Raw genomic sequence first — 12,583 nt, 5'->3', positions numbered from 1 at the left:
GGAGGGCACGTTTTGCATGGAGCACTGGGTGTTGTGCAAAAAGAATGAATACTGTTATGCTGAAAAAATAAATAAAATGGGAAAAAATGCTATTTTCATTAGCATTCCCCAATATTTTTCTATAATTTCATTTTTCTATACTTTTTCCTATGATTCTTATATAAAATTTTCTTTAATGTTTCCCACAAGGATAAAAATTTCTTGGAATTAGATTTAGATTTTTTTTTCACTAAAAAATGAACTTTTCTAATAATAAGGTCCAGTGTTAGAAAGTATTATGTTTCTAAGAAATTAGCTCCTTATCATTAGGAATATGTAAAGAGAAAAAATGATTCTGTCAATGATACTAAAGAAATGAGTGTTTCCACAGGTGGGAGGGTAAAACCACTGACCTCTAAGACGCCCTTGAAATCTACATTTCTAAGAGTTTATGTATCTTTGCACTACCCTAAAGGTGTCTGACTTTGAAAATCAACTTTCACGGAGTAGCATTATCTTGTAATGATGAAGAAACTGCTTTAAATAATTCCTCAAAGTTGATTGATGAGACAATAGACCAAATCACTATGTATGAAAAAGACAGTTTATAAAACTTCAAGTAGCAGTTGTCATCCAAAATACCTGGGAACATCATGTAGTTTCCAGATAAGATATTCAATAAGATGAACAAGCCCACAAAAAAACAAAACAATGAAGAATAGCACAAGGTGTTTCACTGACTAATGCACTGACATTCAGAATTTAAATCTGACATTCATGAAAATGTTAAATAAGAAAACCTGTAAAATATTATAGCACTATCTACCCACAGTAGAAGTTCGTGTTTTAGTATATGTGCTGCCGAAGCAAGCACGAGGTTCGTGTTTAATATTAAGATTACCCTTCAGCCAGATTATTTTCTCTATCTACCAGATTAAAATGGAAATAGTGACTAAATCATGCTTAATGGACTCCTTTCTTCTTTATTTTTCAGAAAGCATTTATATTTATAAATTTATATAAATATAGCAAATATATTTACATATAAATATTTACATATTTATAAATTTATAATTATACTTACTTTTAAAGTACAAAAATTTACATATGAATATTTATAGGAATGAGATTTATTTTCCAAATAATTAAAAAAAATTTTAACCTTCTGAAACACAATATTATGAAATTAATATGCAAATTTTGACTTCAAATTCCCTTACGGAATCTTTTATTAATACAGATATGGTAGAAATGTTCACTTTCAAACTCTTCTCAGAGGGAGTTAAATGGTAATGACTATTAAGTGAAATAGGCTTAGGCACAAAGTAAGTTTGTAACAAATGTTTATTGCCTTCTAGATGGTTAAATGGCAAATGCAGAGAGGATGTACGAAAGTCACCACCATTATATGGCATCTCCTGGAGAACTTAGAACAGTATTAGAACAGTATTTATGAAATCCTGTAACTTGCAGTTATGGTGATTACATGAGTTTTATTCTGCTAAAAAAAAAAAAGTGAGCATCATAAATGTGAAGAGATGGGTAAGAGGAATAAAACAGATTCTCAATCCTAAAGAAGTTCTCCCCTTGGGAAGTAAGATATACATAAAAGACGAAACAATATAAGGCACTCTCTGAAAGAAAAATTCTTTGATTTTCTGACTCATGCAAGGTGTGTGGGCCCCATTAGTAGAAACAGATCTATCACGTTTGTTTATTTTTTACCTAACCTAACTCTGGGAACTCATACAAAACAGACCAACTCTTATCTAAATCAAACTCTACAGGCACTGACAGGGTATGTGGTAAAGTTATGGAAGCTTGATGAGTAACTCTTCTATTCCAATCAGTATTAGCAGACATCTTTTTTCATGAGTTTTATTTCTGGTGGATTTACTCATCCTACAGAGCTCTTAATTTTCTGTTATCTGTAGATCATGGTGACCAGGTCTATAAGGATAATTTGCATGATGAAATGTCCCCATGATTTGAAGACAAAACCATGGGGACTGAGGAAAGGGAGAGATCAACATTAAGTGATATGGGCAAGGGAAAATTAAAGGAAGAGATGGAATTTGATATACACCTTTGAAAATGGGTGCAGCTGAACAGAGCAAGAGTAGCAAAAGCTATTCAGAGAGAAGAAACTAATGTAAAATAGAAACTGAGTAGAACAGAAGAGTCTTTTCTGTGTGGGGGGTGGGGGGTGGGGGGGTGGTGGTAAGGCCATTGAGGGGTGGAAGTGGGGGGTGAATGGAGAAGTTGAGTGTTGATGTGAGATAAGAAAAGTAGTATTTAATAAGATCACTCTGGGGGCACCTGGGTGGCTCAGCGGGTTAAGCCTCTGCCTTCAGCTCAGGTCATGATCTCAGGTGCCTGGGATCAAACCTGACATCGGGCTCTCTGCTCAGTGAGGAGCCTGCTTCCCCCTCTCTCTCTGCTTGCCTCTCTGTCTACTTGTAATCTCTGTCTGTCAAATAAATAAATGAGTAAATCTTAAAAAAGAAAAAAAAAGAAATAGTATATTCTGGAAAAGGCATCCTTCTACACATCCAAGATATCAATCATATACATGGGAAAGTAAATATAGAAAGAATATGACGGGGGTGGGTAGGTGGGGGACAGGAGTAAAATGTAAAGCAAAGAAAGAACTAGTGTCTATAACATCTAGTCACATCGAATAAATTACCTGCTTATTTTTCCTGCTCCCAATCACTTACAAAGAGAACCAAAAATTGTAGTAGAAGAGATTTAACAGAGCTAGAAATGAAAACACAGTCTGTGTAGATCGTGAAAATAAAGGAAGTAATCAGTTAAGAAGTAAGAATACAAAGAGGCAAAACACGTGAGGTTAATAATTTGAATGATCACACATTTCACATTATATTGGATTACTTACACAAATTTTAAGATTCTGTATATTCTTCATACATTGTATAAATCTATTACAAATTTTCATTTTAGAGATTTTTTTTCTATAAATGAATACCATAAATGAAACCAAAGTGCCCTAACCTTATTCAGTCCAGTTCAGTGAGCAAATTGTCTTTCTTTCTTTTCTTTAAAGAAACACACTTAACAGTCACTGGTTTATGTTTATACATTTCACTACAGGTTCACATGAAAATTTTTTCTATAATCTTAATCATATTCATATGTTTGATCAATATCCATTTTGCATACTAACATCTGAAAAGAAAGGGGATTATAAATACAAGTATGGTTGCCCTGATCTGAAAATATCACAGAAATGTAACTATGAGAGTCTCCTTGATCCATTATTCATCATTTCTTATATCAAACAGCAATAATATAAAAGTGCCTCAACCTTATCCAATTTAATATAGAGCAAGTATATAACAAGTGATTTCAGATGGCCTTCCAAACTCCTAAAGAAGATTCATCTCCATAGGATACTGTTCTCCTCAAATTCATCAAAAAGTTAGAGCCATTCATAATATTTAAAGGTAGAATATAAAAACACAGACTCATTAGACAAACATAATTCATACCATAAAGGAGAGATGCATGATCTATCCATATGGTCCAACAGTCTTTCCCTACAGTAACCAAGTGATTCCCTCATGTTACTGACTTCCAAAGCTATATATATCAGACATGTACAATTTAATCTTAGCTACAGCCTTAAAACCCATTAGTAACATACCCTATTCTGAAGATTTGTCTATACTGAGAGTATACTAATTAAACATATAAAGTTGCACTAAATGGGTGTTGCTATTTGAAGAAAAGTTATCCCAACTCCTTTTCTGGGACTTTCCCTGTATTAGGCAACCTGATACCAGCTGGTGACAAGGCATGCTAGCCGGAGCAACCAGTGAGATTAGAGATGACCTTATCTGGGCTCTTTTAATACTGGATCGTTATAATCGCATTAGTTTTCCATGTGGCTCGTAGTCTCTAAAGCAGAAACTGACCAAGCTGGAAGCGACAGTGAAAGACCACCTGGTCAAATGACTGGCCTTTAAGTACCGCTCAGTTCTCTGAAAAATTTGAGCATTTTCATAACTAGTTTTTGTCCTCAGTGGGTTTGTTTCCAGTGAAAACCCCCTTTAGTTCATGTAAAATATAAGATAACTGGCCTGCACACACCTCTAGGCATTTATATATTGTATTTCTCCGTGCTGGTTAAGCTGTTCTTTTTTTTTTTTTTCTTATTCTGGTAGGCAATACCTCTGTATTATTATTTTTTTAAAGATGTATTTATTTTAGAGACAGAGAGAGAGAAAAAGAGAGAGAGAGTGTGTGTGTGTGCAACACAAGGGGCAGAGGGAGAGAGGGAGAGAATATCCAAGCAGATTCCCACTGAGTGCAGAGTCCGATGTGGGGCTGGAGCCCACAGCCCATGAGATCAGGACCTTAGCTGAAACTGAGTCAGATGCTTAACTGATTGAGCCACTCTGGTGCCCCAATACCTCTGTATGATTACGGAGAATCATTAGTCATAATTAAATAACTGATTCCCTTTAGCTGCTCACCCTGGAGGTCCTTAGAATTGTCCATATGAGAAACAGCTCACGTAGAAACCAACATATGCAAACTTAAGCATTAGCTCTTATGGATCAGATTCAAGGCTCATACTCCAACCATTATTTATTTTTGTCCTTGCATGGCGTCTTAATTCACATGCGATGCATCGTCATTGGTAATCACTGGGAGTTCTCCTCACACCTCAGTTTTAGCTAGTCTATAAATACATACCATGTATAGAGCACATAACATTTATTTTATGTCAGATAATCACAAATATACTGTAATAATCATAGAACAATTTCTCTCTCCCAGCCTTCTGTGTTCATAAGAAACCACCTCCCGACTTTCTTGGAGTTAGATAGAATCTAGTGGATTGCAATAAATGATGCTCGCGCCACTTAATTGTCAGTATGGGGCCTTTCAGATATCTTCTTTCCCTCTGGCACAGTGACCAGCAACATTCTCTGTGATGGCCGCTCTGTCAGCCTGAGTTGCAGAGTAACTACACTGAGTAGAGGACCCCCAGGCAATCCACAGTGAGCATATACATGGACAAGGGATGGACGTTTGTTGTTTGAGTCTCCGTAATTTTGAGGATGCTTGTTTTTGTAAAACAAACTCATCTATTCTGACCAACACACCATACCTACTATATCTGGCAAAAATCTGCACTCAATTTCAGCTGATTTAAGTAATAAGTATCTTTTTCTTTGAGTTGTCTCTCAGGGATCTCAAAGTGAATTATGTGTTCATAATATAACCTGTGTATTAGGACAGATGGTTTCAAATGTATTATCCTAACTTGATGGAAATCTATTATTATGATAATAATGGTATTATTTTAATAACATATATGCCATAATAGTCACTAAATTTTTTTTTATCCAGGTATCTACTTATTTAAGCACATGTACAAGGAAAGAATTTCTTGTTCTAGCCAAATACTAAATTATCTGGTCTGTTAAGGGAGAGTAAGGCAAAAGTAAGGATTTCAGTAGGTTTATTGAAATATTAACCTTCATTACCCATTTTGATTTAGTTCTCCAAATGTGGCAACGTTCATTGTACTGGAGAAGAACAGAGTAGTTTCAAATATTCCTTGTTCGTTCTAAAATTTATAATTTCACATTTATAATGATAAGAGATGGGAGAGTACATGCAACAGAGAGATACATGATAGATACATAGATGGATATGCAAATAAATAATTTTTTTCAACAACTATTTATTGAACATTAATTATGTGCACTGTACAAAGATGACCAAAATAAAATACAAGATCCTGGGGATAGAATAGTTAATAGGACACACACGGCCTGTATCATTTAGTGGATATAAACATATAGATGAAAATATCTAAAACCTAAAAAAACTTAATTAAAACAGAATGGGATGATGATCTAGTCAACTGGCAGAGCAGATAATCATCACAGATCTTTAGTTTGTAAATGAAATGACTTTTCAGTCTTGTTAAGCTTGGAAGCTCAATATTTTGTTAAGACATCCTGGCATGGTATTTACATTGTGGCAAATTTGTGAGTGAATATAAAACAAAGCTACTAATCAAACTGATGTGGAATAGTAATGTAACACATTTATGTTCAGTTTGAACAGTGGACTTGAACTATAAACCTGAACTTCACATGCTTAAAAAGCTGAGGACATAGTTCACATGACATTTTCTTTCTTACAATTTTAATTTTAAAAAGCTTGGTGGCTACAATTAGGTTTAAGTTTATGACACCTGCCAGGTGCATCCCATCCCACCCTCTTTTTTTTCTGTAAACAAGTTAGGAAAAAAGCCAACATCCTGAAACTCAAGCGGGTATGAACACACACCAAGCAAACTCCCTTACAAGGCATCTCATTAGGCCAGAAATTCATTTATAACACAATAGCCAAACCATTGGTTATTATTTTTATATTATATTTATATTTTGGTTTATAACACAAACCAAACCATTTACAGTTTGTGTAAGAAACTCTGCTTGATTCAGTATTTACTCTCTCAAGGGCAAGACACTCATAAACACTCTACAAAACACAGAAATGTTTCTGTTGTACATTCAAATTAAAGGAAGAACGTGGGCTCCACAGAATAACAGGGTTGTTGGGAGTAGTTTATTAAAAGATATTTTAGGGAGAAAGGGGTAGCAAGAAATGGTTTTATAAATTTTACAAACTGTCAGAGGAAAGGGCAAAAAATTAATATTAAATTTGTTTATTGCATGTTAGAATCCTTGGCTGCCTTCTTTAAAATGACCTTAATGGGAGAGGGGAGAGGAAGGAAGTGGTCTTTACTCCATTTGTACAAAGAGATTGTGGTTTTAGGCAGCACCAAAGCCGGAAGGCCATCTCAAGGTAAGAACTTAAAATTCTTTCCAGCAGAGTAATGCTTCTCTCTATGTGTATGTGTACCTTGCCTGTTTTGTACTGAGAACCCTTAAGTCATGAATCTAAGAAAATGGTTATACCACACTATTTTAAAGCAATATAGATTAATAGATTTCAATCATTGAAGACTATCATCTATATTTTCCAAGGTATAATGACCTCTTTTTCTTCTCCTGAGAGAGAACTCTCACATAGTTTGTACTTAAGGATACTGATGAGAAAACAAAAAGAAAGCGCTCTCTGAGTATCTTGTTAAGGTATAGAACACAGCCTGTGTAGTTGTCCAAAGGGGATACAGTGAATTTCTACTCATCATTTGTCAAACTCTCTTTCCTCCTTCCTCTTGCCTGACTAAATATTTTCAGTTTGTTGGGGGACACTCTTTCCTCTGTCATCTAATGCGTTAAATTCTTATTGCATAAAATGAATAATTTCTCCTTTTTTTCAAATCAACAGATTTGAATCCAAAGGATTACCTTTAGGTGGGCAAGCATACTACACCATAAATGGAGTAATTTATATATTCTATGTCAATGTTACTACAATTTCATTCAATGAAGGGAACACTGTCCCCACAAGTTGTTAATTATGTTTTCTAAGATAAAATGCTTTGGGTCAAATAAGTTTAGAGTATTCTGTGTTATACAGTATTACAATATTACATAGTCATCTTTGCTGTAAAATTCAGAACCTCAAATGTGCTGAGGTGCATTTTAAATCTCCAGTGGATAGATGGTGTAAAGACAACTTTAATCCAAATTCAGGAGTATTTTTGGCACCTCCTGTAATGGGTTTCAAGATAAGTTGTAGATGTCTCAGGTCCTTCCAGGCTATATTTACTCCAACATTAAGCTTATCCGTGTTTCATGATAATCTGAAGTCACTGTTGTTTTATAATGTTTATTACATACTCACTATTAAAGAAATAGGATGCATATAATTTTGGAATTTGCCTGATTTGCTTATCCTGAGCTCAAAAGTAGATCCAAACCATGTCCTTCATGCAATAACATGTAGGTAAAAAGACAGTCAGCATCAATGAGGAAATAGTAAATCACATTTCAGTAGCTTATAAGGAAAAACTAGAAGGGATTCTCTAGGAACAAACATTTCAAATAATGTTTATTTTATACTCATGATGCAATATAAAATGTCATGTTGTTGAAAATAAAAATTTGGAGCAAATCATTAAATATCACACAAAAAAGAAAATGATACTTTCTAATGTATGCATTATCCAGAAGGTACTTTATAGAGCTAAGTTGGTGATATTCATAGTTGAAGTCTCATATTTCTCAACTTGGCTACATAAGGGCAATATAATCTGGAATATTTCACCTAGATCTATGTTCTCTACTCAAAGGGTCACACTACTAGACACATGTCCTAACATCAAGAAAAGATATAATAAGTGGTGTTTCCTTGAATTTGTGTAATATTTTTAAACTTCATGGAGTAACTATTACAGTCTTGAAGGATACAGAGGTCTCATAGAATATCATTTGGGAGGTCTTATTCTGAGATATCCTCTTACTAAACAATTCTAACAGAAGGACATACTTCAATGCCTTTACCAACTAACCCTGAGAGACTCCAAAACGTAATAAACTGATTATCTATACAGATAGTCATTTCATCTTTTTTCCCATATGCTTCACATAGATGCAGATTTTATTGTGAATATTCTCTCATATGTATGTAAATGCAGTTAAATTACTTAAACTGAGCTAAATCAGAACTAACAGACCCTTCCTTGTGGGGTTGCCATGCAGTTCATGTGCCTTACACAAACAAGGCAAATTTTACTTTCTTTTTCTATTTTAATTACACCTTTCCCTGGAATCTTTGGCATATGGCATTAAGGGAAAGGGCTTATGCAAAATATGATGTTACCTCCTCCCATGACCATGGTAAATTATTTTTCTCCTCTAAGACCTCAGAGATGGTTATCATGCTATTGGCCTCAGTCTGGCTGAGTCTTAGGAGAAGTATGTAGGTGAGCAATTTAGGAAGATAAGAATAGCAGCCTACCTCCAGTTTGCTACTGAACTTTAAAGTGTATGAACCAATAAATATATTCCAGTATTAGCAAAATCCAGAAATAGCTCTTCAGTTAAACCTGCCAAGAACATATGCCTATTTTACTTTCCTGTGATAGAGCTTGCAACAAGAAAATAGCTATTTAAAACATGAATGGAGGAAAAGGCAGAAAATCATTAACCATAATCCATTGCTTTTAATCTTTAAAATCAATTTTATGTTCTTTTTTTTCAATTTTTATGTTCTAATACATTTGTGTGTACAACAGTTTAAATGTATAGACTCTACATATTTAATAAAACAAAATAAAATGACTATCCAAAGGGAGCCAGAATAGATAACTTAGGTAAGTTACAGACCAGATAATCACAAAATCAGGAGTCAAGAAGCTATCCTGTGATAAGAGAATGGAAGGCTTGTGTTAGAGATGATACAACACAATGGCCCTGATGATATCATAGACCCTCCATGACATACTGACCTAGGCTGCCTAACTCCAGTCTTCCATGACTTGGAAAAAAAAATTAATTTTTGCTGTGTTTTAGTCACTGTTATTTTCAGACATCATCTGTTGAGGTTGAATGCAATTTCAGGCTGATATACTTGCCCTACCAGCAAGTTCTGTTAAAAAAAAAAAATCTGATCACAATCTCTGTGAGTTAATGGTCTGATCTAGTTACAAAGAATGTAGAAATTAGTAGAGAGATATTACCCTCACAGCAAATAATCAAAGAATTTCCTTTATACTAGGTGCTTACAAGATGACTTCTGAAAAACTGTGTTCATGTCTACTTGCAATATTTTAAAGAATATACTGACTAGCCACAGTGACTCCATCTATAAAACAGTCCTAAGGGACAAGAAACTTGTGTCACATGTTTGGGATGGAGAAATGAGAGAGAACTCTTAACTCAAGAAATAGTACTTGGATAGACATAATACCTATCATGGTATTTGAAAGGGTGCAGATTAAAAAAAAAGTTACTGTTTAATAGTGCTTTATAGTATAAAACTATATCCTACATATATAAGATATGATATTACCCTGTCAGTAGAACATTCTGTGATGGACTAGACCCCTTCCTAATGCAGTGAGTTTCTTACTACCAGGAGTAGTAGTATGATAACAGATGCTGAATTAGCACTTCCCAAGAACAGCACAGGAGGTATTTCTACACTTCACGTAAGCATTATCTTTCTGGTTGCTAGGAGTCATTCTAATACTTGGAGTCTTTAAAAACTCGCCAATCATGAAAATAAAATATATAGAAAGCAAATAATAAATTGGCAGTCTTTGTGAGGACTTAAGTGATTCAAAGACACTGTGAGAAGTTAATACGGTAAAAAACAAGTCATATGGAAAAATCTATATATGATACATGCATATATGAATATATACACATATACTGGCATATGTTCATTTATGAACAAAAACTACATCTATTTTTCAGATATGGACTTGAAGATTAGACTAAAATGTATGTAGAGACAGTGGAGTCAGTTTACCAGGAAAACCGTATTTCAACTCACGCCGAATAGCACTCCAACTCTCTTTGTGTCATTGCCCTGCATACTTTCTCCATTCCCCCATCTCCACGGATATTTTGCTATCACTCAGGGAAAACAAAAGCAAAATCAAAACTAGCACAAAAGCAACAATAACAACAAAACTACAACAAAATTTAAAAAAAATTTAATCGTAGAGCAAAATCCAATGAGCTGGCTATATACAGTCACAAGAATCCACTCAGAGACACAGCTAAGAAGAAAATATGCCTGAAGATCTATGTAGAGTAAACCTATAGACACACTGCATTCTAATACATTCAACTATAGAAGTTCCAGTCTCAATTTCTGAAAAATAGTTAAGAACTACTTAACGAATACTTCAAGACAGACATTTCTACATTGCTTACTTTACATTCCCCTCAGGCATCTGGAGCATATTTATCAAAATAGATGAGCCACAGAAAATGGCCAGACATGAATGTACACTGGCTGAACTACCTCCCATTACTAATGAGGTGAAGCTGACGTGCCTAATGAGTTTACTCCCATTTAACCTATCCTACAGTCCTGCTTGAGAGTTCAGCCATGAATCTGTATGAGGATGATGATAACAATCATGGGACACATTTCTTATCGCTGACCACATTTTCTGCCTCACTAGCTGGTAAGCCAACATGCCAATCCCAGGGACCATCATTACCAAGCCCCTTTCCACTTTTCTCAAGAAGCGTAATATACACAACATGGCATGCAATCTAAGGCGGATGATTATGAATGAGTAACATCAGTTCAAGATCAAGTCTTGGGAGAGTAGCACACATGGGTCTATAATCAATCTTAAAATAGCCAGGCCTATGTATCATTTATACAAACCGACCACAATCAGAAATCATTTCTGGACAATGGACACAAAGCTGGAGGGCACATGGGAATTCTTTCATTAAGAAATACTTTGTAAAAGATTATATGAATATACAAGGGTAAATAAAGAAAGTTCTGCTTTTCCAGTATATTACAATTATGTTTTCTTTATAAAAGTGGTATAAAAACATTACAGACAATTCTAAAAATGAAGAAGGGAAAAAAATCCATAGCTCCAGCACCCCAACATAACCACTAACATTATAGCATGTTGACTTCTGCTAAGTATATATTTTATATAGTTATAAGACTGTAATGTACTCATTATTATGCTTTCCTCACTTAATTTAAGTTGAAGCATATTCCCATGATTTACATGAGATCTGTAAAAACACTATGACAAAAAAATTGTTGCAATATAATATTTAAACAGTGTTGTTTTTAAAAAATTACTTCCATTTTTCCCATTATAGAAAGCCTTATGACTAACAATCACACTGTAAATAAATAAACAAGTAAACATAAATACATATATATTTTCTCATTTTAAATTATTCTTTTAAACTAGATCGTCAGAAGTGGAATTCCTCAAAAGCACGGACATTTAAAAGCAGATCTATACAGGCTGAGTTGCAGGAAACTGCCTTTAAAGATTAGAATATCTTTTCTTAAAGTACTTGATAAAGCCGGGTATCAATAAAGCATTTGATTTCCTAATACAGTTGCATATTTACAGAAGGCTGGTATAATCTACCCTTGATGGTTACTAAATTCAGAAGTTCAGATTTGCATTTATAAGAGTAATACAGATTTTCTCTTTTGAGCAAAGAAATGTCTTTGTTCTCACTTTCCTTTGCATACTTTCATAAAATGTCTGTGCCTATGTCACATTCCCTCCGGATTTTATATTTTGTTAGGAAATAATCACAGAATCTGATAAACTGGTTAATAAAAATGTGGTAACTGGAAAAATATAATGACCTTTTCCTAGTTAGTGCTTTTTCACTTAACTCAAATATACATATCTACAGAACATCCTCAAAAAAATTCCTAAGGAATGCTTTGGAAATTTCATACATAGTAATGGGTCAGTAGGGAAGATATCTTGCAAGCAAGAATGTTAGTCTTCATGAAATCATAAAATGTTCAAGCCCTTAGTCCTTGGCATATCATTAAACACATGCAGGCATGCATGTGCACACACACACACCCCAACAAATGCATATAACCATATACCATAATCTTGAATTGTTTCCACATGCGTATTTGTCTAGTATCAGGAAAACCTTAATTTAAATCCCTACTC

General features: G+C 34.3%; 1 protein-coding gene across 1 annotated transcript in view; it reads right to left on the bottom strand.

Moving 5' to 3' along the window:
* Positions 1-12,583, bottom strand: part of LINGO2 (leucine rich repeat and Ig domain containing 2) — a 1,225,184-nt gene that overhangs the window by 935,073 nt on the left and 277,528 nt on the right. The window lies entirely within an intron of this gene.

This window comes from Meles meles, chromosome 11, assembly GCF_922984935.1.
Source record: "Meles meles chromosome 11, mMelMel3.1 paternal haplotype, whole genome shotgun sequence".
Taxonomy (NCBI): domain Eukaryota; kingdom Metazoa; phylum Chordata; class Mammalia; order Carnivora; family Mustelidae; genus Meles; species Meles meles.
Note: the sequence above shows the minus strand (reverse complement) of the source record. Positions and strands in the feature narration are given on the sequence as shown.